Source organism: Eupeodes corollae, chromosome 1 (assembly GCF_945859685.1).
Source record: "Eupeodes corollae chromosome 1, idEupCoro1.1, whole genome shotgun sequence".
Lineage (NCBI taxonomy): Eukaryota > Metazoa > Arthropoda > Insecta > Diptera > Syrphidae > Eupeodes > Eupeodes corollae.
In genome coordinates, this window is record NC_079147.1 from 28,378,392 (window position 1) to 28,403,797 (window position 25,406).

At 32.0% G+C, this 25,406-nt stretch overlaps 1 protein-coding gene across 1 annotated transcript in view; it reads right to left on the reverse strand.

Annotated features, from left to right (window-relative positions):
* LOC129942082 (uncharacterized) overlaps positions 1-25,406 on the reverse strand; it is a 47,552-nt gene that overhangs the window by 17,809 nt on the left and 4,337 nt on the right. The window contains exon 2 of the mRNA XM_056050882.1: positions 9,504-9,553. The gene's annotated coding sequence lies outside the window, so the exon portion shown is untranslated. The remainder of the gene's footprint in view (positions 1-9,503; positions 9,554-25,406) is intronic.

Consider the following 25,406-nt stretch of genomic DNA (forward strand, 5'->3'; position numbering starts at 1 on the left):
CAGGAGACGACCGCATTTCCTTTGAATTTTATAAGAACTGTTCGAGTGAATGTCTTTCAGAGCTTGTATCTGAATTCAATCGCATTTTTGAAAATGCTGAAATCAATAATATTTCCACTGCACAAGAAAGGTGATTTTAATGACCTGGCAAACTATAGAGGAATATCTTTTTTAAATACTTCAACCAAGCTTTTTGGTGCATAGCTTTTTAACAGACTTATTCAATGGGTAGATAAGTAGAAAATCATTCATGAATTTCAAGCGGGCTTCAGAAAGAACTATTCCACAATCGGCCAAATATTCACGCTAACTAACATCGTTGAAATCTACAAGAGGAACTACAAAAAGCTTTACGCATTTTGTATATATTTTCGAGCAGCTTTCGACTCTGTTTCTAGAGAGGCGCTTTTCTATAAGTTATATGGATATGGAATATCGACAAAAGTAATAAACGTTTTGTATTTTTTGTATACAAATAAAATAGCTTCCGTTGGGGGTGGAAACTACTTGTCCGAAGCTTTTAAGACTACAATGGGTGTGAAGCAATGCTGTGTATTAAGCACATTACTCTTTATACTATATATAAACGACATAACGCAGATCGTAAGAGGTCTGATTGAGATAGACCGAATAAGTATTGCAACACTTATGTTTCCAGATGATACTGTAGAATGTATGCAGCTTATGATAAACCGGCTTAGTGGGTACTGTAACTCTTGGAATCTCTCTGTAAAACTAACAAAATCCAAAATGATGATTTTTAGAAATGGTGGCGGAAGATACAGTCAAAACTAAAAGTGGACATTGCAAGATAAACCCATTGAAATTGTTCAAGAATACAAGTACCTTAGAGTTCTTATCACCCCTAATGTTATCTTAAACAAACAAACAAGTAATCTGAAGTTAAACACGCGATCTGTTGTGATGTAAGTCACAGTGCTAAGCAACAGCTATTCCAATCGACAGCATCCACAATTCTTTTATATGGAGCCCAAGTGTGGGGATACTGTTCATTTGAAGCAGTTGAAAAATGTCTGCGCTACTTTCTTAAGCGAATATCTAGATTACCAAGTAGTAACTACATGATACATTTAGAAACGAGAACGGCTCCTATGTTTTTGAACACATTAAAAATGCATTTCAATTAAAGGTAAAAGTGATTGCGATGGAGTAAGAGCGGTTACATAAAAAAGTCCTCAAGCATATTATAAGAACAAAAGGAAATCTAATGCAAGAATTTGAGCGTCTAGTATCTGAATGTAGAGTAGCCCTTGACATTAGACCAGATCTTAATTCTGAATCTCTAAGAAGACAATTAGATAACTTATTAAAAAAAAACTAGTAACACTGTATATCAAAAATATGTCAATGAAGCCCAACCTTCAAAATACAGGGTGTACTATAGCAAACTTAAATACAATCTTGATCTGATAAAATAAGCACTATTCTTAAAATGAGAGCAGAATTAGTTATTTTGAATTACATTCCACACCGACCAGAACTACCTAAGACAACGTTTTACGCTTTCTAGCAGTATGTCCAATTTTAAAGGCAATTTGAAAACAATTTTTCACTACATATATTCTGAATGACGTTGCTGCCATCGATATATTAAAGGGAGAACAAGGCTGGGAGCTATTGTACAACTACACCGTAAGCGCACTTCACTGCAGAAAACGCATAATCGAGGAAAACGCATACTTAAAGGAAAATAATCAAACATGTAACTAAAAACGATTGTAACTTTTTTGCGTGTAAAACTCATGGTTTTATGTTTGTCAACATTTAAAACACGAAGATTATTATTGCTCTATTCCCTGAATAATATTAAGTCTTATTCCAAGAGAAACAGTCAGATGTAGAGTTCATTTTTTTAAACATTTTAATGTCATCAGCATATATTAGGACAGACGAATTTTGTATGATCGAAACCAAGTCCTTTATAAATAAAACAAATAGAATAGGACGAAGGGGGACACAAGAATTCACAACAAATGAACTTGAACACTCATTACTAAATTTAACACTTTAACGTCTATCTTGCTAATATGAGGAGATCCAGTTTATAAAACAGTCGTTAAAACCTTGTTGTGATCGTTTCAAAAGTAATATTTTATGACACAATTTGTGAAAGGCCTTGTTGAAATCAGTAAAAATACAATCGACTTGTTCAAGTTTTTCAAAAACAAAAGGACGTAAAGTTTAACAGATTAGTAATAGTTGAATACTTTTTAACAAAACCATGCTAGTTATCACAGATAATTGATCTACAGTGAAAAGAAAGGACACTACATACGATTGACTCAAATAGTTTAGGTATCACAGATAGTTTAGCAATAGATCAGTAGTTAATTATTTCGTTTTTAGGAACTTTTTTGTGTACTGGTATTATGAAGGAGCGGCTCCAAATAAAGGGAAACAGTTACTTAAAGACTTGTTGAAAAGAACACATATCGGGTGTGCTAAATACGCAAAACATTTCATTAAAATGGACAATGCACACTAAAAAATCGCCTATTAATTTAAGAGCTGCTTAGATAATATACAAATAGTGAAGAGTGTCGGAGAAAAACCAAAGCCCTGGGCATACCAGTGGATATCAGATTTGAACCCGTCCAATACTTCTTGAATTGAACGGTCCAAAAGGTAAGCGCTAACTCAACAAAGTTGAGACTCATCAATACCAAATGCACGCATTTTCGATAAGGGAGCTTGATGCCGTACTCTATCGAATGCCTTTGAAATATCATAATGTTACATTCTCCAAAACGATGTAAAGTTTTATTCCAATGTTCGGTCAAATAAACCATTAGGTCATCAGTGGACCTATTGCTACGAAAACCATAGTGCTGGTTATTAAGAAGCTTTCGTTCTTTAAGATAGTCAGCGTTTTAATGTCCTTGGAAAGAAGGTAAGTGCAATTAGGAGGATTCACCTTTTTTAGGGGCATGCTTGACAAATGCTGGTTTTTCATTCACTCCAGTGAAGAACACCTCTCAAGCGGGGATACTATTCGGGTCAGCGGATTTGTATATGTCAAGGTGTTTAAGTACTCTAACAACTGACCAAGTATTAAAGAAGATTTGTCCCGTAGAACCGTTTACTCTTTTGAGTACAGGAGGAGTCATTTGAAATATTGACAGCATCGAACTAAAAGCAAACTGTGCAGCAAGCAAATTGGCTTTATCAATCAAAATTACAAAAGGAGTGTGATTGGAACCGAGGGTCGGAACCAACGATGACGTAGTTTTACGCACATTTTCCACCGTAATTTTTTCTACAATTGTTGGTCACGCAACAATTAAATGCGTTCAGTATGTCCGTTATAAGTCTTTTTAGCTTGTTTGAATTTATTTCCCATTAATATCTGCGCTCGAATCCAAAAGTTAAAATTTCTGAAAAAGTCATTAAGACCGTCCCAGTTGGCTTCTTCATATTGCCAAACGGGTCTCTTTAACTTTGGTTTTTTTGGCATGAAAAATTTGCAGACATTACGTAATGGTCTAATCTGCATGGAAGCAATAATATACTGATTGCATATTTATTTAACGGACTGACCTGCAACGTCAGAAATCCGAGTTGGCTTGTCTACTAATTGATTCGTGTGATTTAATTTCCTTCAGGTAATGTATGACCAATATAGAGCAACAACGGATAATTTTGTACATTGAAATTGATAAAGTCGGACAACGCATTGAATTTGTTGAAAGTCGAATTAGATTTCTCATTTCTTGTGCTGCTTAGTAGGCCTTGTAGTAAAACTGGAATACAATTTAATAATTCATTTTCTATTTATAATAGGTGTGGTTCCCACCCATTGAATCATAGTTTGTATTCATATACTGTATATTGTCTAATAGCAAATTGTTTGTACTTCATCGACTATTCAAATGAAACACTGCAGAAGAGTGAGAACTTGAGCGAGAGGTGAGCACTTAGATCTTAGTAATAAATATATCAGAATATTAAACTCCTTGGTTTAGTAAAAATGAAAGTGTGTTTTTTGAAGTGAGTAAACGTTTTGCTACATAAATCTGGATGTTTTCTGAAAAGTCGGACTTCATTGTCTTATTTTGGGCTGACTAGAACAGTCTCTTTAGGTCTACATATAATCTATTCGATAAAACAAAAGATCGTTCAAATAGTGAAAATGCAAGTCACGAAACGTGCTATCAAAGTGTCAAAAAGTTTCGTTATTTCACCATCTCTAATCGATCACAACCAGCGGTCTTATTTTAGCATTACTTTCTCTAAAACTATCCTTCTGGGATCAAAGAAAATATCAATTTATGAGTACTTACTATTTCGTTGTGATTCCTTCAAGTATTCACCGGCCATATGGCATCTGTATTATTCAATATATTAAAAGTCACGATTAACTTTTCTTTTCAAATTTCTCCTAAAAATACTGAAAAAATTTACTCGTTCCTGATAGAATTCCCTTTAATGTGAAAGTTTCACGATTTTGAAAATCCTTGCTAATTGTCGTTCATAATATTGACGAATTTTGTTAAGACATCAATTACTTCACCACCATCATCATCACAATATTCGTGATGCGCCATTCATAAAGTTTGTAGATAGTATTGAATTGAAATATCCGCTATTTACTATAGTAATTACCGCCCACTGTTCCATGGCAAATCACACTTAAAATAATATCACAACTCTACCAAAAGCAGACACGATCAAATTAAAATGAAGAAAAAAGAAGTCATCATCAATAACTGTGTAAAATCTGCAGCAATTTGTCGATATTTGATGCATTCTCACAGCGCAAACAATAAAACCCTCATAAGGAGACTTCTTTATGTGCCATCTTCACGACTGCTAGTATTGCTTCAGCGGCGGTGGTGTGGCGGTGAGCGGTGGAATGACAGTCGGTGTTTATACACCAGGTAAGAATAGAGATGGAATGGTGCGATGATGATGGCGATGATGAAAGTAAAACCTAAATAGCTTCATAAGCACTTACTTCAATAACACACTAAAACTGTGATGATGTGGCCTGCCGCCGCCGGCCACTCTGCGCCGCAATCGCAGACAGTAAGTCACACTGCCCAACCATCAAGACCGCACTATACATAATTATGGCAAACGAAAGCCATATAAATAATTAATGACCATCATTTACAACAATCCATCCAATAATCCAAGTTTGTAAAATTTATCTTCATCTTCGTTTTCATCATTATCGACTGATGTCTTGAAACAATCCGCATGATGATGGCATGAAGCTGCTGCTGTTATTATAAAGCAAAAGTGTGTTTATTGTGCAGAAATAAGGTTTTCCTGTGGCAGCTTCCTGTGATGATGCTTGATGCACCATCATATGTTGTATTTATCGCGATTGAACTACGGATGTTGCAAATTTTCTATCGTTTCTTCTTAATTTATATGTACATCTATCTCGCTTAAACTTACACACTTAAGAACTTATCGGTAGTGTCGTCCTTGTTGTTGTTGTTGAAGATGATAATGTTGTTGAAAGACTAGATACTGATGTGGCAAGCCATTGAACTAGCCGCACACTGTCGAGCAAACCGTCCATAAGTGATGATGTAGCTTCGAGAGAGGGATGACACAGGAAGCTTTACTCAACGCATTGGCGATGGACAAGCTCACATTGATCGAATAAACTTCATATAAAGTGTACAACTTCTTTGTATCCAGTGTTTTCAATTTATCGTTTTCGATTTATATTGTTGAAGATATATGTATAAAAGCAGTGATGTTGATGGATAGATAGGTCTTTCAACAGAAGTTGCAAATGAATAAAGGAAAAATCATAAACAACAAAGCCACACATAAGACAAGATGAAAGAAAAGAGATACAATTTAACAATAACAAAAAAAGACATTCGGTTATTGTAATATGAAATTTGAAATTACTATCACGTTAAGATTTCAAGGCATCACGATAATCGGCTGTCATTAAGCGAGTAATTTTCTTAACAATATTATTTAAAATTTCTTTTATAAACAAACAAACGAACAATTAAAGTCAGCCTGAAGATTGAGAGAAATAAATTATAAACAATAATTTACCAGAAGTTAATAGATGATTTATAAAGAAAGCTGATGGTTTGCTGCTCAGCTCTTTTGTTTGAATCAAATTGTTTGATAATAATGATTTCTATTTTTTTTTTCTTCTTTTAAGTGGTTAGGAAATTTGCTATGAGCATTTCAGAAGAAAAAAAAACAAATGTTTATATTAGCAGTTAATTTTTTAAGCTATCAATTTTTAAAGCAGCTTTTGTTATGGATGCAGTGAACATTTTTATTAATAACTTTAAACAATCGTTTAGCTAATTATAAAAGTAGGAAACGAAATTTTATCAAATAGATGCAACATATAATGTTTATATAATTTCTTTTATGAAAGCTTATTTCATCCGTTTGTTTTAATTTGACAGGAAATAAAGGCCACCATCATGTTTATCATGATAAGTGGAAACATTTGAATTATAATCCAGCGATGAAAAAAGAAAAATGTTGATAAGGAATGGTTGCCTAGGAGAATAAACTAGAGAGTAGCATAAATAAGTGGTTGTTTTTATCTTATGTTCAAAAGTCATATCAATTATACTGTTACAAGAATTAAACTCAAGCCTTGAGATTAATGAAGATTGAAAGATTATTATGTATGGACTTATATCCGCTAATTGGGGGACACGCAAACCTTGATTATTTAATACATAGGCGAGTAGACTCTTAGAAATAAAGAAAGACTTAGATATAACTGAGAGGTAAAATTAATATAAAGTCTATAAATGACTCTAAGTCTTTTTGGTTCTCAACTTTACAGTCTTTTTCAAACTGAATTTCTAGCATATAGGGTGACATCTAAAGTACTTAAATTAGATCTCAACCCAACGCTTAACATAACTATTTTATTTATTTGTTTAATCTGCGAGCTACAGGCTCAGCAAATGCAAACAAAAATAAATATATAGGTATACACAAAAAATAAGTAATTTACAATTCATGATTAATTTTTTTTTAAATAGATAATACAAATCAATTTGAATTTGTTTCTAGGCCATGCTATGTCGATATGACTAATTACTTTGTTGAACTCCCTTGTCGACCTTGAAACTGGTTCATTCATTCCAAAGTTTGTCCTATGCTTAGGTTGAAAGAGAAGGTATCTTTCTCTTAATTAACAATAGAAAGTTAGGATACTTTATATAAATAAATTAGGTGGTGCAACAGTCCTTTTGAGAATTAGGGCCTAGTGAATGGCTTTTCAAGATTTTAGACCCAGAATATTACGTCGAGCTTGAGAATCTGGAAAAAATTGCAGCGCATTTTACAAAACACATATTTTGTGAAACGATTCTGAACTCTATCAATTCTATCCGAAAATGTTTGTTTGAAAGGATTCCATATGACATCAGCATACTCAAGTAATGATCTAACTAATGAGTTATGTATATAGAGATGTAAACTTATATGGATCCGAAAAGTCAGTTGAGTTTCTTTTAATGAAACCAATCATAAAGTTGGCCTTAGCGACATTAGCATCCATGTGCGGAACAAATATAAACTGGGAATCAAAGGAGACACCCAAATTCTGTACTGTAGCAGTTCTCTGAAGAGGGATACGATCAAGAGAATACGCAAACTCATAAGTTGAAAGTTTCATAGAGACAGAGATAGCGAAGCATATCTTGACATTAGGTTTAAAATAGTTAATCAAACACTAGTGTGATAAATGATCGAGGTCTATTTGGAGGTTTGGTTGTCAAGTTTTACTTATTGTACCCTATCAGTTGAAAAAGTTGAAATCTGCTGATGGAGATTAGAGAGAATCCCCAAGTTATGAAGCTTACGAAGCAGTATGTTGTGGCATACAGAATAAAATGCCTTACTAAGATCCATGTAGATAGCGTCTACTTGATTTTGACTTTCTATACAATTAATAACGAAAACATGCGAGATTTCTCATGTTCTTTTACAAAAAAATCCAGTTTGGTCATTACTAAACTTTCAAGCAATTTAGGAATTGTGGACAGCTAAGAAATGCCTCTGTAATGTTCAACATTATTTTTCGAACCAGACTTATAAATTGGGATCAGAAAGAAGATTTCCATTTGTCCAAAAATATTCCGGACGATAAAGATAAGTTGAATATAATTTGCAAGACAAAAGTATGAATGCCATCGACACCAGAAATGTGATTGGGTTTAAGATTCTGAAGACCATTTAATACTTCAGATAATTTTAAGTGTATTAAGCCAATATCTACTTTAGGGGTAATATCTGAAAGAAAATAAAAGTTTCCTTGTGAAGTTGAGTAAATTGTTTCAAAAAATTGAGCAAAAAGATCAAGAGTTTAAATAATGTCTGTAGAATTATCCCCTCTAAAATTCATCGTAGTTGGAATGCCAATTGATTTCCTTTTAGAATTAATAAAACTAGAGAATTGTTTCGGATAACTTTTCAAATTAACCTCCATATTCGAAATATAATTCCTGTGCAAGAATTCGCCGAGAACCATGAATTCTTTACGAAGTTAACAAAATGAATGTTTTTGAATTCAATAATGGTAATACGAATATTAACATTCAGATAACTTTTATCTCTGTTCTAGATTATACTGGTATGAAGGGAATTGATTGAAAAGCTGTCCTGGCACTAATAGGAACTTTTTATTTATTTCATTTTTCTTTTGTTTAAGCTTGGGTATTTGCATTGAAAACGGAAAATATCTTTCTCCGTCTCCTCATTCTCACAACATTTACATTTATGAGATAACTTGATTACCTAATACATATATTCATGTGGTTGCGCAATGTGTTGTTATAATAACTATCGATAAGAATAACTGAGGCCTGCCTTGTTCCAAGAGGAATTCTGTTTAATTTTTAGAAATATTTGGGCATATATTCCGCGAAATCCTGTAAGTTTCAATAGCGGAGTTTTACAGTTTCAATTAAACTATCTTGATCTAGTGGCTTGTAAGTCATTGATACCATACGCCTTGGATCAAGCATTAATCTGTTTTTGGTCAATTTGTTTGCCTTTTCATTTCCGACATTCTTGTGGGAAGGATTATATCAAAAGATACCAGCACCCTAATTCACTTTGGAACCAACCCTAAAGACAGAAACATGATTTGTTTTTATAATCCTGTTTTCCATCCAGTCCTCCCTAGTGGAAATTTCTGTCAGAACTACTGGGTAAAATCTATGACATGCTTTAAATAAAAAGCAACATTTTGCAACACCTTTAACTATTTGGAAAAATTAAGAATAAATAATAATCAAACAGTAACTTTTGTACTTAAACAAGTAAGTTATCATTACTGCCTAAGGTTTTCCTCGAACATTCAATAAAGACGTATTTCAAATTAAGCTCGCGATCAATTGAGATATTAATCTCAAAACAACCAAAACTTGTCAAATTGTTTATCTAAGAAAACAATGTTGCCAATTCAACTCCTTTTTCAGTATACGTCTTTTTATTTAACATTTAACACTCAGATTATATAGACTTACCTTTTAGTTAGGGGTGTACCAAATATCAGGTTTATCCACTCTATAAATATCTGAAAGAAAAAATAAGTAAAAACTAAATTAGTTGACGATGACAAAAAGTTGCTCAACATAAACTAAATATGTCAGAATTAATCCCATCTACATTAAGACAACTTTGTATAAGAAAATGTGTCTTTCAAATACAACACCATCTACTCGTTCAACTAATGAACTAAAATACAACATCACATCACACTCAATACCCAATTTAACATGTTATAGATACCTAGATACATGTTGCATTAAATCTATCTATCGATTCGAGATACTTTTATTTGCAACTTGAAGTTGTAGATATCGTTTGCGTACTATTACCATATCAGATAATAAAACGTAAAGAGAAAACAAGTTTCCTAAAATCTGACCTAGTTCCCTAGTTTGGTCGCTGCAGACTAACAACAACAACAACTCGTCGTCGAGCCATTTAGACTGTATAGATATATTTAGGTATAACATTGGAAGCACTTGAGTGCACTTGCTGTACTCTGTATAAATATAAAAGTAGATATTTATGTACATTCAAGAAACCTGACGCGGGGGATAATAAACAACGCGACTCTGTGATGGACAACTCTTGAACTTGATTTTCCCATCGTGTCAGTTGTCGGTCGGCCGGTTGCTCGACTGAATAAAGAAGTGATGGTAGATGGTAGTGAATTAGTTGGCGGAAGGCTGTCGCCAGTTGCCATCTCTTAAGAGGCTTGGTATGATGATGGCGTTCAGTGCTTTTGTGGTTTAACATTGGACGGATGGAAATGCGTTGCAGTTGAACTTTTTTGTATATACAACGAAGAAGTCAGCAGCAACATCACCTTATTACAAATGACTTACTGTTGTCGGTGTTGTTGTTGTTAATGTGGTTTGAGATATCTTTGCGTGCGATTTTCAATATTACGTAATTGGAGACCTAAGAAGATCGTTCATTCTTTGTATATAATGAGTGTAAAGGTGACGAGAAGCAAAAATAACCGCATTGGAAACACTTGCATATCAAGTTTATAGTTTACTTGCAAATGATCTGGATTTATTAATGACTTTTTTGTGTACTGGATTTGTATGCTCTTGTTGAAAGTGCATCAACTTCTCTTCTCGACAAACTTGAATGAATATAAAATTCAAACAAGGAAAATGATTGTAAAAATATGAAAATCATGCAATAACGGTTCAGCATCAGTGGCCACGAAATAGATCTCCTCAACTTTTGTTGTTCGTCAACTGAAAGTCAAGTTCAATTTCATGCTCGGTCAAAGGCGTTTTAGTTGGCAATGGATTGTGATTTTGTGTAAACACAAATTATGAAATGTCAACAGGTGGTTGACTGACTTGATAAAAGTGGGTTAGATCTTTCTTTTACAACAATTATCACTCCTTTAAGGAAGTTTTATTATTATTTGGCCCTACCCTAAGGTAAAAAATAATCTTCGTCATTAATCAAACAAAAGACCTGACGTGCGAGCTTTGAGAAACATTTGGTTAAAGTTTAAAATTTTCTTTCTTTGTGAAATTATTCATCATACAATGGTTAAAATATTCCACCTTACACCATCATAGGAAGTTAAATGTTATTTTTTCCTTAACTGGTTTTTAATTTGCGTGACAATCATCATTTAAAAGTCTTTACGCACCTTAAAAAGTGAAATTTTACAAAAAAAAAAAGAAACATAAATTTGCTAAACAAAGATGACTAAGTTTAAAGTAAAAAAAAAGAGATACACAAACATAAATTATATCCAAAAAATAAATACCTAATCGAATAACTTAACACTCAACACAACTTGCGGATTTTACGCTCTGTGTCAACCACCTCTCGACGATTAGGTAGGTAATCTTAAGAAAATACGAAGTCTTTTTTAACCATTTTTCATATGAAAGCTAGCAGTTCCCACTACCACTACCGTTTAAACATTCCAACACGTTCCCACTGCTGCTGCGCCGATGTTTGGTGCGGTCAATATTTATTTCAGCTTCAGTTAACTTGGCTTATCCACCGGCATAATAATGGGGTCAAAACCAAGTTAGGTCTTTTTTTTTTCTTTAACTTAGCGTTGGCGGCATCGGTGTGGCAGTGGCTTTGACAGTGGCGTCTGATATGATCTGTTGACGTTGTTAAGAAGCCAACAAGATTTGAATTTAATTGAGGTTCAGATTGGAGGTGACCGTCTGCGGTCCTAAAGTGTTTACAATAAAAACCACAAAACAAAACACCAAAAAATAAAAATACAAAAAAAAAACGAAACAATAGTGAAACCCATGAGCATTTATGTTTTTCTTTTTTTAACTTTTTTGTGAGACTTTAGCCTGAGACAGGAACAAAAAAGTGAAAGTGAATTCTTTTGCGCGTGATCAAATATTTTACTTTTCTGTGGAGATGAATTTTGACAACAACAGTGCTGCGACGACTTGACCATGGGAATTTAAATGAATTGAACAATTTGCTTGCATATTATAAGAATGCAGTCATTATCACACAGTCACGACTTAAATGAATGGCTTTGCAATTATCAGGATAAATGTTACAATTTTTGAAGTATTGACTTATGGATTTGCTAAAAACTTGGTTTGGGCTTTGTAAGAGTTGCTTTCGGAAATTATTAATAATAGGGATATATTATATGGTGTTTATTATGTCTTGTTTTATTTATTTAAAAATGTCTACAAAAACAAGAAAACAAAAATTGCATAAAAAGAAAGATGGAATGTTAAGCATAGGATCTTACAAAATACATACAGATATTTTGAAAAAAAAATATTTTTTTTTTTCAAAAATAAGGTCTAAATCCAACGAAATCAAAAATCAATACAATCTTATCTTTCTATGCATAAAAAGTTATTCGTAGCTTTCATTCTTTTTATTTTTTTTTAAAAAGCCACGAGAAAGATTAAAAAAGTTTTTTGAATATCTGCATTTTATTTTATTTTATTTTATTTTATTTTATTTTTTCTTTGAATATAGAGGACAATTAAAAAGGTATGAAACTCATTTGTGTGAATTTGATTCTTGATATCTACAAACAGAATCACCGTTTTAAAATTGTACTTAAAATAGACAACAAATATTGTCGATATTTTACAATAAATAATTTCAGAAAGCGTTAAGATAAACTTAAAGCTTATGGTAGTCAAAAAGGCTGCTAAAGTACTTTTAAAAGTGATGATAATTTATAGATGATATGAAAAGAAATGGACCCAAGTGACTATCCGGGGGAACTCCAAAATTAACAACACAACTTTCCGAATAGTAGCCAGACAAATTAACAGAAAAGGAGTCAAGTCAAGCAGAATTTTCTTATACTAAAGCTTACAATTGAAATGTATCCTTCATTTCCCATAATAGTGAAACAAATTATGTACACCATAATGCTTTGAATATTTTTATTGATTTGTATCTCTTTTAATAAAATTTATTGCACAGAACAACTATCGACACGATTTTAAAAAAGATGAATATGTTATTATTAATATTTATCTGAGTAATATTGAGGGAGATAAATTACGTGTTGTCAAGGTGTAGCTGGTAACTATATAAACTTTCTGAATGTTTTGTATAATGACTTTTCTAATTTGTACCGGTTAAACAGATTAAGAAGAATGGTAAGCCCCCAGGTTCTGCAAGAGTCTCTCTCGATTAAAAAATATTATCACAAAAAAGTATTGTAAAAGTAAAGACAATCCTAGTTTACACCGTGAGTATGAAAATCTGATTAAATTTTAGAATGGTAATATATCTAAAATATTGCATCGAAAATTTAAAAAAAAATCTAAATATTTTTTGAGAGGAAATCCTTTGTAATCCCATCTGCTATAAATTATAACAAAATAGTGATCCAAAAATTATTTATAATTATTTCACATCATTCTTTCAATCAAATTAATTAGTAATAAATCCTACTATAGAGTCCGATATTTCAGCAAAAACTAATTTATATTTAAATACACGTTTAGAGAAGACTGTTTTTTTTCTCCAAAATAAGGTAGTTTAATAACAGTTTTAGTATGCCTCTTCTCGAAACTGATACGGCTAATTGCATTAACATTGCATATAAGATCCTCTCTGCCGTATTATGTGAACGTCTGAAGCCATTCGTCAACAACCTGATTAGCCCTTATCATTGTGGCTTTAGACCAGGAAAGTCCACTATCGACCAAATATTCACACTACTGCAGATCTTGGAAAAAACCAAGGAGCTTCAAATCGATACACACCATCTCTTTATCGATTTTAAAGCCGCGTATGACAGCATCTATAGGGAAGAGCTCTACCGAGCAATGTCTAGTTTTGGCATCCCTGTCAAACTTATGCGTTTGTGCAGAATGACGATGGAGAATGCACGCTGCTCTATCAAGGTCGGAAAAGATCTTACCGATGCATTTGATGTCAAAAAAGGTTTTAGACAAGGCGATGCACTGTCATGCGACTTCTTCAACATCGTTCTGGAAAGTATTGTGCAAAACTCAACCGTCAACACTAGAGGCACAATCTTCCAAAGGTCCATCCAACTACTCGGATACGCAGATGATATTGACATAATTGGAAGATCAAAGCGTGATGTCAGTGGAGCGTTTTTGAGCATTGCGACGGAAGCGAAGAAGATGGGTTTAGTGGTCAATGAGGGCAAGACCAAGTATATGCTGTCATCAAAAAAGGACACTGAACGACGACGTCTTGGACAAAACGTCAACATGGACAGCTATAACTTTGAGGTAGTTAAGAACTTTGTCTACCTAGGCAGCGCTATTAATGCAGACAACGACACCAGCGCTGAAATCAAACGAAGAATAACTCTTGCAAATCGCTGCTTCTTTGGACTTAGAAGGTAATTGAGAGTAAATTCCTCTCTCGAGCATGTAAAATCACCATCTATAAGAAACTCATCATCCCGGTTCTCATTTATGGCGCTGAGGCCTGGAACCTGTCAAAGAAAGATGAGAGCGTCTTAGGCTGCTTCGAGAGAAAAATTTTTCGGGTGATTTTTGGTCCCGTACGCATAGATGGAGAATGGAGAAGATACACTAACCTAGTTAGCAGAATTAAAGTTCAACGGCTTAGATGGCTAGGTCATGTAGAGCGGATGGACATCAACGCTCCAGCCCGGAAGGTCTTCGAATCCAATCCCGAGGGACGGCGCAGTAGAGGAAGACCGCGACTCAGGTGGCGCACCCAGGTGGGAGAGAACCTCAACCAACTTGGCGTGCGAAACTGGAGACATCTAGCTAGGGACCGAGCTGGCTGGAGACGCTTGTTGGTTGAGGCCTAGGTCCGCCCCGGACTGTAGTGCCACCTTAAGTAAGTAAGTAAGCTTAATCTTTGCGGATGATGCTAAAATCTATATACCAATAAAATATCTTGCAGTTTCTTGAATTTGAAACATGATTTTAATAAACTGCTCGATTATATGTTTAAATATAAGGAAATGTAATGTTCTATCTTATTCAAGATTATCTGTCCCTATTATTAATGATTATACCATATTTAGCAATATGCTTCATGAAATCTATAACCATAAGTATTAAAAAGTTATATTTGATGCAAAATTAAATTAAAGAACGGATGAAGATTACGTTATCTCTAAAGGCAACTCTATGCTTGGATTTTGAATAAGAATTTCTAACGACTTTAAAATATGTCATTAAACACTAAAATTTCAAAAACGATTTACGAGTTGTTCTTTTTAACAACTAAAATGGGGCATGTCGTTGCCCTGATATAAAGCTCAATGTGGTTTAATTGACGTAAAAATTCTTGAATCTAAAAGCATTTACTCTTTAAAATCTTTTGGGTGTGATGTTTATAACTAATCCTATGATTGTCCACCTTTACAATTGCTTTTTAAATTATATTTTTTGTACATCCCATTTCATTTGACTAATTATGGCATCAATTAATCAATAACACGAGCTTGTACATTTTTCAATAAATTTGCAGATGTAAAAGATTTTGAGCGCTCTATTGATGTTTTTTTAAAATAAAATATTGAATGTGATTTGAATAAACAATAATAATTTATCTACGTAACTGAATAATTTATTAACTTCCCATAGAAAGTTATTGTAATCGATCCGATGTGTCGAAATGAAAATTTTGACATTTATTGACGTTTCAAGGTCCCTAGAGTCGAAATAAAAGATTTTTAGAAAGATGTCTGTGCGTGCGTGTGTACGTACGTTTGTACGTCCGTACGTTCGCGACGTTTTTTTCGTCGTCCATAGCTCAAGAACCAGAAGAGATATCGACTTTAAATAGATTTTGTTATACAGATAATAAGGCAGAAAGATGCAGAAAGGGCTCTCAAGAAAATTGCGTGGGTGGTTTTTTTACCATAGCAGTTTGAAAAAAAGGTGAACATTTTGGTTAACCCTAAATATCTTACGAACCAAATACGATAGAGACTTGAATTAAATTTTATATAATAGATTGTATTGTAATACTAAACAGGAATATTTTTTGAAAAAAATAAATGTAACGGTTTTTTTTTAAAATCAATAAAACTGAAAAAAAAAATTTGTCACCTCCAAAATTTTACGACTGAAATATGATTTCATCTCTAAAACAATTTTGTACAACGAAAAATAATGTTTTTGACATCTGATAAAATTTTGAGAAAAATTGAATTGACATTTTTTATAACAAAAAAAAAAAACCTAAAAAAAAATGTATAAAAGTTGGTAAAAATTGATTTTCGACTCAAATATCTTTTCAAAACTTTGAGATTTTGGCTTAAATTTACTTTTATCTTTCAAAAAATCTTGTTGTCAACATTCAATTAAAGTTTGAAAAAAATCGATTTGACAGTTTTTGTACAAAAATTTAAAAACCGAAAAAAATATCAACAAAAGTTTGTAAAAAATAATATTCGACTCAAATATCTTTTGAAAACTTTGAGATAATAGGTTCTTACTAATTTTTTCTTATAAAAAATATTGTTTTGAACATAAGGACAAATTTTGAGAAAAATCGAATTGACAGTTTTTTTTTATAAAAAATAAAAATCTAAAAAAAAACATTACTCAAAGTTCGTAAAAATTGAATATCGATTCAAATATCTTTTCAAAAACTTGAAATTTAGGATTCAAGCTTATTTTATCTTATAAAAAATATTGTTTTCAATATTTAGAAAAATGTTGAGAAAAATTGAATGTATAGTTTTTTTACAAAAAATAAAAACCTAAGAAAAAAATTTATAAAATTTGGTAAAAATTGATTTTCGACTCGAATATCTTTTCAAAACTTTGAGATATTGGCTTTAATTTACTTTTATCTTTCAAAAAATATTGTTTTCAACATACTACTAAAGTTTGAAAAAAATCAAATTGACAGTTTTTTTTCAAAAAATAAAAACCTAAAAAAAAATTATAAAAGTTGGTAAAAATTGATTTTCGACTCAAATATCTCTTTAAAATTTTAAATATTGGCTTCAAAGTAATTTTATCTCATAAGAAATATTGTTTTCAACATTTGGTAAAATTTTTAAAAAATCGAATTGACAGTTTTTTTTACAAAAAATAAAACTCTAAAAAAAACAATACTAAAACTTTGTAAAAATTTACTTTCGACTCAAAAAGCTTTTCAAAACTTAAAAATATTGGCTTGAAACTTATTTTATTTCACAGAAAATATTGTTTTTGATATTCAGTAATTTTTATATAAAAATCCAACAGTCCGTTTTTTCATAAAAAACAAAAAATAGTACGCAAATTTGGTAAAAATTGATACGAGTACATATAGACAAACTTTTAAGCAAGACAAATCGACAGACGGGATGGGAAGTTATCAGTGTGGGTCGCATCCCAGCCTCTTTTTAGATATGTCTTTGCATGCGTGCGCACGTACGTCCGTACATCTGTACGTCCGTCAGGACGTTTAGTTCAAGAATCAGTAGAGATATCGACTTCAAATAAGTTTTGTTATACAGATTATAATACAGAAAGATGCAGAATATAGCAATTTAAAAAAAGGTGCAAGTTTTGGTTAACCCTAAACATTACGAACTAAAATGATTTTATCCCCAAAACAATTTTGTGCACAACGAAAAATAACATTAGGTACAATTTTGAGAAAAATTGTGTCGATAGTTTTCTTACAAAAAACTAAAAACTCAATACAAATAAGAAAAGTTGATAAAAATTAATTTTCGACTCAAATATTATTTCAAAACTTCGAGATTTTGGCTTTAAACTAATTTTATCATTTATAATGAATTGACCGTTTTCTTAAAAAAAACTTGTATAATTAGTGAAAATAGATTTTCTGCTCAAATAACTTTTCGAAAATCAAAAATATTGAATTCAAACTTATTTTATGTCACAGGAAATATTGTTTTCTGTCGAATAAAATAGTATTTTCTTGTAAAAATCCAAAAGTCCGTTTATATATAAAAGAAATACAAATTTTTAAGAAATTCTTTTAATATTGTTGGTAATTTGTTTTTTTTTATAATAATTCAACTGACAACTTTTTTAACTAAACACGAAAACCTTCAAACTTTTAAGAAAACCAAGTGGACATACGGGATGAAAAGTTATCAGTGTGGTCGTATCCCAGCCTCTTTTTACTTGCGACATATAGGAACTATATGGCAAGTTTTGCATTCGTGCAAAATTTCGAACTCGAGATTTTAATCAAACATGATATTACGATGTTAGAGAAGTCGAAAAAAGTGGGTCCCGCGATTCCGGCCGGTCGGTTTTGTCTGTCTGTCCACGCTCCTACAGCCTAAACCATTGGGTCGATTGAGTTCAAACTTGGAAGTTAAGGTTTTGAGCAAATTCGCGTTAGGAGTTTTTTTTCATTTTTTTATAAGATCAAAACTAACAGTGGCCCCCATACAATTTTTTTTGTAAAAAAACGAAAATTCGAATTTTCTCAAAAACAAACCGATAGATTTTTTTTTAATTTTCTCTAAAATTTTATTTTTTAACTTGGCTTCTTTCTATAAGAAAACCATATTTTTGTATTGCTCAGGAAAGGTACCGCTCATAGAACCGTTATTTTGTTTTTTAATTTTCTCAGCAACTTATGAACTGATTTTAATAATTTTTTTTTCTGAATAAGCTCCTATATTGCCTTAACAATAATTGATTTACAAAAATGCAATTTTTAATTGTTTGGATTTTTTAAAAAATATTGAATTTTTATTTTTCAAAATTCTATATCTCAAAAACGGGTCAACAATTTTTTACGAAATTCAAATGTAAGACGTTTATTTACAATCACTAAACAACTGCATTCCAAAAATATTTTTAGAGCAAAATTGGAAAATTTTATATATAAAAAATTAATTTAAAAAAAAACCGCTCTAACGATTTTCAAAATAAAAATTTAAAAAATCAACTGTTTTTTGATAAATAAAATGGCATTTAAATTTTTGAAGACAAACATATTTTTCAGGTAAAATTTTGAATCTTAAAATATTTTTTTTTAAATTATTTTAACTGTGCATGAGCCCGAAAGAGCGCATTATTTTGACAAAATTGTAATTACATTCCTATCTTTCATCCAAATTAATGCATTTGGTACACATTTGTATGATATATTTAATCAACAATCTATTTTAAAGAGTCTATCAAGAAATATTACCTTGGTAACTTTGTATATGTGATTTTAAAATATTATTCTTTACGAATAAGGTTGATTCACACATCATGATTTACTGGCCTTCGCCTAAATAAAAAAATAGTACTTAGTACCTACAAGTTAAAGAAACTGGCCAGAAAGAGTATATTATGTATTTTCTATTAGAATCACTTTTTCAACGCATACACATTGTACCTATTTATAAAGGTATTACGTACAACTTCTACAACTACTGCTTACGTGTCACTTCTTAACTAAAATCCAAAACGCACAAGAGCCTGACTGTAAGCAACACATGAACAGCAATTTCTTGTACTTGTTCGTATGCTTGTTTTTTAAAACTTTAGTGAAAAAAATAGACTGAACGTAATAACTCCATGTTTGCGCTGAAAACTTAAGAAGGAATGTAGTATGTACCTTCTAGCCACCAATAACATTCCTTCATTATCATTATAAACATGTCCTTATCTATCTATCTGCATAAAGCTAAGCACGCCAAGTGATACAATATTAAGCCATTTTGTTTGTTATATAAAGTGCATTGATATAAATAAAACAAAAACAAATTCATGAACTTTCATATGGAAGCTCTTTATGTGAAAACATATACAAGTGTAGACTTTTTGGGTCGAAAATTAATTATCTCTCTTATTCTGCTGGCTGCTTATGGGAATGGAAATAATATTTTTTTCTCGCTCCCCCTGAATTTCTCCACTTTCGATACTAACGCCAACGACTCGGTATCTGGTCGCCCTAATAATTTCGGCTCATGAGAGTACTATGGTTTTCATATTCAAAGATCGCGCGGAGTTTTTTGAGACAAATCAAATGGCGTTTATATGTTTGAAGACAAATTTATTTTACAGGAATATTTTAAAATCTTATATAAGTACTTTCTTATACATACTCTTAGCATACAGGAGCAAGTTCGTGCGACCCAGTCGTGCATTTTATTTTATTAACATTTTTGGCAAAGTTCTAAACTGCAAAATTTTAAGTTGGTCTATGAAAATGTTTGCCACATTTAATAAGATTCGATCTAGGTATTGAAATTCGCTCTCATTTCATCAAAAGGCTAGTTTCTCAGCATTTCAAAGCTTACAAAGTATACATTGTATTATAATCAGTTTTCTTAAAAGTTAATTTTAAAAATATTGTTAGAAATTTGAATCAAATTCATTAAACATAAAGTTTTGAATAAATATGAGGAGTGAGGGATTATGAAAATAATACGTGGATTCATCCCAGCAAAATATCAGCATCCATTGCTTTGAAAACTATGTCAAAAATCCTTGCGATAAGTTTTGGAATACTATTTATTTGGTACGTGCCAAGCAACTATGTCTCTTACAAATAAGCATTGGATGGCTTTGAGTTGTTAACTTCTAACGTATTTGTTTTTGTTTATCTTAATCTTCTGTCAATCTGAATCTGAATTCACACTAAATACAAAAAAGCAAATTGTATCTTAATTTGTTCAGTTAAAAAATGAACACAATTTTCTCTTATTGTTACAAAACATAATCACATCAAGATTGTAATTCAGCTTAATTGAATATTCCTCTTTAAATCTTTATCTATCTTACGAAATGCAATTTAAAATAAACACTATATGCACTTCCATCCTCTTAAAGACTTGGGAGAAATCTAGAAACTCGAAAAATCACAGAAAAAGTCAGATTGGACAAACCCAAGATCAACGAACAAAACACTTGCAGCAAGACCATAAAAACCATCACTTCGGTATATTTAATTAACAATAAACAATTCATTTATCAGTCTTACGAATTTCGTTAATCAAGACATCATCAACAAAACGGCATACCATCGTATGAAGACCAAGAAGAAGACGAGAGGTGTGCTGTGAGGTAGTTAATTTTAGAATTTTAATTTTGTTTTACTGAAACATAGTGCAATGCACCTTCCTACCAACTTTACAAACCGGCTAACCACACATAATTACATTATATCGATAAATGTAGTTATAAGAATTATTGTGCATGAAGCCAAAAACCACAGCTCTGAAACCGTTATCACAGTATCGTATCTATAAAGAATAGGCCACAACAATTTCTCCAATCCATTTGAAATAATTTAACAAAAAATAGGTCATCACCACCGTAAAAAGCGAGCATAACCAAACCAAAAAGCTAGCAAACTCTAGGGAGGAAATAAAACAGCAACAACAAAAATAAAAATAAACGAAAAGTCGAAACTTAGCAGACCATAACGTTCTATATAAATTGGTCTTAAGCCAGACATCAGTTCGTGGTGCACACCACAAATTTGACCAAACCACTCATCACCCCACAATTGGAGCTCCTTATAGGCAGGTAAGAGGCACAGGCAGCAGTTCGTAGTAGTTTTTAGACCAAAAGAGTTTCGACGGATTAAAAATTAATTTAAATTCACCACCAAATGGCAAAACAAGATACTCAACTCAACATAGTTTAGCTCGCCAAAAGGAAGTTCGCCATCACATCATGTAGTCACATTCCAATTAAGGTTCATACCAATTGGCATTTCGGAGGGGATTGTATCGGATTTAAGGTCACAACACAACACAATTCGGCTAAGAACACCTAAAACCACTCAAAATGACACACTTTTCTTTGATGGGTTGTTTGGTTGGTAGGTTGGTCTCTGGGTAAAAGGCTTAAGAATTTTTTTTCTTCGGTCTTCTAGACATAACTTCTCATACGCGCAGCCATGACAAAAATATTAATACGTACAAATATTTTCCTGCAAAAACATAAACGTAATAACAATAAAAATAAAATAAAAATGATAATGATAATAACGACGACAAGTCTCAGCTCTCGGGTCTCGTCCAAAAAAGAAATGAAGAAAAGAACTAGTTTCCATTGTATGGTATTTGGTTTTGATGGAATTGGTTTTGCGGGGAAACCATAGATACGAGAGTACATACTTCTTGCTAGTCAAGACTTAAGACTCGAGACTCAAGACACTGGTAAGTCAACAACTCACAGAGTGTAAACACATATTTTGCCGCACCACATACCGCGGCACAGCGAACACAACATGCGCGGCGGCAACGTTGACGATGTGGCTTATGGAGAGCTAAAACCATATGAGCATTGTGGAAGGGAAATTGTTGTCTGACTGTGATAATGGTTGTCGTGCGCGCAGTACCACTTTCCTTTTTCAAACACAATATTCCATTCTTGTATTGAACTTCATATACGACAGCGTATGATGGTGTTTTTCTTTTTCGATAAATTACACTCTTCGTTCGTACGAATGTGAAATTTAATGTTTTAATTTATTATAAATATATTTTGGTGTTGGTATTCCTTTTTGCTTTTGGGTATGATATAAAACAAAATTCAAAGAATTTATGATTTTATATTGTTGATGTTATGCCTGCAAAGTTTTATCTTTGAGGAAAACATAGTTTAGGCTTGACAGTATAATCGTTGTTTTTAATTGCAACAACAAAGTTTTTGTAAAATTATTTTACATTTTTTTAGGATAAGTAAATCCTTTGAAAAAGTATTGTTTGGTTTCTAAGGCAGAACGACGACTTTTAAATAAAATAGAAAAAAATCCAAAAACGTGAAGGGAGTCCAATAAGTTTAAGACTATCAGAGTAATATGTAACCAATTCTCTATTGGACCATGTAAACAAATTTATGGCAAACCTAAGTAATCTATTTTGGACACATTCTAGTACATTAATATCTATCGTTTAATGTAACCATAATTAAGGACAGTTCTAAAAAAGAGTTCGGGATGCTACCCACATTGATAACTTCACTTCCCGTCTGTCGATTTGTCTTGGTTAAAATTTTTTAGGTTTTCGCTTTGTATTTAAAAAGTTCTCAGTTGAATTATTCTTAAAATTTTAAAAACTGCCAACAATGTTTTTAATATAATGAAAAAGTTTTATTTCAAAATTCAGTTTTGTTAACGAGATTTTTAGTCGAAACCCAATTTTTACCAATTTTAGTAGCATTTCTTAACAATCTAACAGGACGTTGGGTTCTTATACAATAATTACTGATTGTCAAAAACAATATTTTCTGTGAAATAATAAAACTTTGAAAACAATATTTTTAATTTTTTAAAGATATTCGAGTCGAAAGTAAATTATTACCAAGTTTTAGTATTGTTTTTATAGGTTTTTTTTGTAAAAAAAACTGTCAATTCGATTTTTCGTAATATTTTACCAGATCTTAAAACCGTTATCCTTCGTTGCACAACATTATTTTGGACATAAAATCATTTTTTGTTCGTAAGATTGTCAAGGTGACAAATATTTTTCTTTTCAGTTAATTGGAATATTTTCCAAAAATAATAATTATAATTTATTTGTTGATGGGTTAACCAAAATTTTCAAATTTGTTTAAATTAATGTATTACAAAAACCACAAATTCAATTTTTTAGGAGTCCTTTCTGCATCTTTCTGTTTTATTATCTGTATAACAAAATTTATTTCAAGTCGATATCTTTACTGTTTCTTGAGCTAGGACGACGAAAAAAAAAAAACGTCATGAATATACGAACGTGAATTTTCGGTCAAAAATAATTTATAGTGCAGAAAATGTACGTCGGATTTAAAAGATATTCATCGTACAAAGAGAAATGATGATATAACACCACTCTCATAGCTTTTTAAGGTCGTTTTGAAGCTCTTCATAGTGATTTAAGAATGTTGTTGTTCGAAATATGTGCACATCATCAGTGTAAGGAAGGAAGGTTATTTTTTAAATAAAACAAATAACAGTGGACCAAGATGGCTTCCTTGTGGAACAGCAGAAATGCATAAAAATTACATGAACGATTGTATTTAAAAACAACACTGTAATATCTGTCACTTAAATGTTATAAAATCCAAGGATATTCTTTTCATTACGTCCAATTTTCTTAGAAGCACACATTCTTTACTAAAGTCCGTAAATACGCAGTCAACTTGCAGATTTCTTTCAAAGGTGTTAATACAAATTCAGAGGAAACAGATGAAATCAAAAGAACAAACAACGGATATAATAATTGATTTGGACATTTTTTCAGTACAAATGATGGTAAGCCACAATGTCCAGACTTAGATCACCGTCAAGATTTGAAATATTTGTTAATAATAACTGCTTTAAAGATTGTCAGTATAATAAAACCCAGCGTGGAAATTGTTTAAATCTTGAAGATTTAGAATTTGATGAATTTGGCACTCTTGAAATATTCCGCTAACATGTTTCAAGAATGCTGAGAATGTTTTATTTTCATCTTTGTAAAACAGGCTTGTAGCAAATCTGACAAATTTTCTTTTTACAATCAACATATGACCAAAAGTTTCGAGCATCGAATTTTAAATCGCATTCGTTCGGTATTTTCAATAAAGACTTCATAGAGGGAGTTTGAGTAAATTATGAATTAATTTCTAACTTGTAAGAAGTTGTAAGTAGGTATTATAATCCTCATCCCCCTTGGATGTTGAAGAGAGGGAATATTGATACCAAACTGGCAGTATTTTAAAAAAAAAACCTTGATCCTATCCATTTCAGGCAAATGTTTAACAAAATCTACGATAACCTATCAAAACTTAAATATTAATATATATTTCTATACACCGACGGCTCACAAATAAATAATAAAGTTGCCTATGCCATAGTTGACAATAACTTTAAAACTGTCCAAGCTCTAAGTCTTTATGAGCGCAACAACATATTCACCGCCGAATCAGCAGCGATACTAGGAGCTATGGAATATGCGGAGCAAAGAAAAGGCAAATTTTGTATTTTCTCCGATAGCCTTTCATCCTTAAATTCTATCCTTAACCTAAACTGCAACCTAATTCCAATCGTTAAAATTCGTAACAAGCTATGCCAATACAACTCCAAGATTAAGAGTGTTTGGATCCCTAGCCTCGTTAACATCCCAGGTAACGAAGCAGCTGATGGTGCTACAACTCGCCTACTACCTCGTCAAAAGTCGTGAACCTTACCGACTTCCTCAAAAAAATTATAAACACACATATGGAAAAATCCTTAAGCAATTTTAAAAATTTAAACAACTATTATTCGAACAATACTAACCCTTTACGTATTCGAGTTTAAATACCGGAAACTCTCACCAGACCCGAACCAAAAGCAATTATCAGACTAAGACTTTCACATACTCACCTTACACATATCCACCTAATCGACAAAAGCTTCACAAACTTCTCCTGTTTATTCTGCAACAACCCACAAAAAATGACAATAGAACACCTATTGAACGTTTGTCCAAGCCTCCAACCAGCCGACCATAGGATCAACCGGATTTAATAAAATAT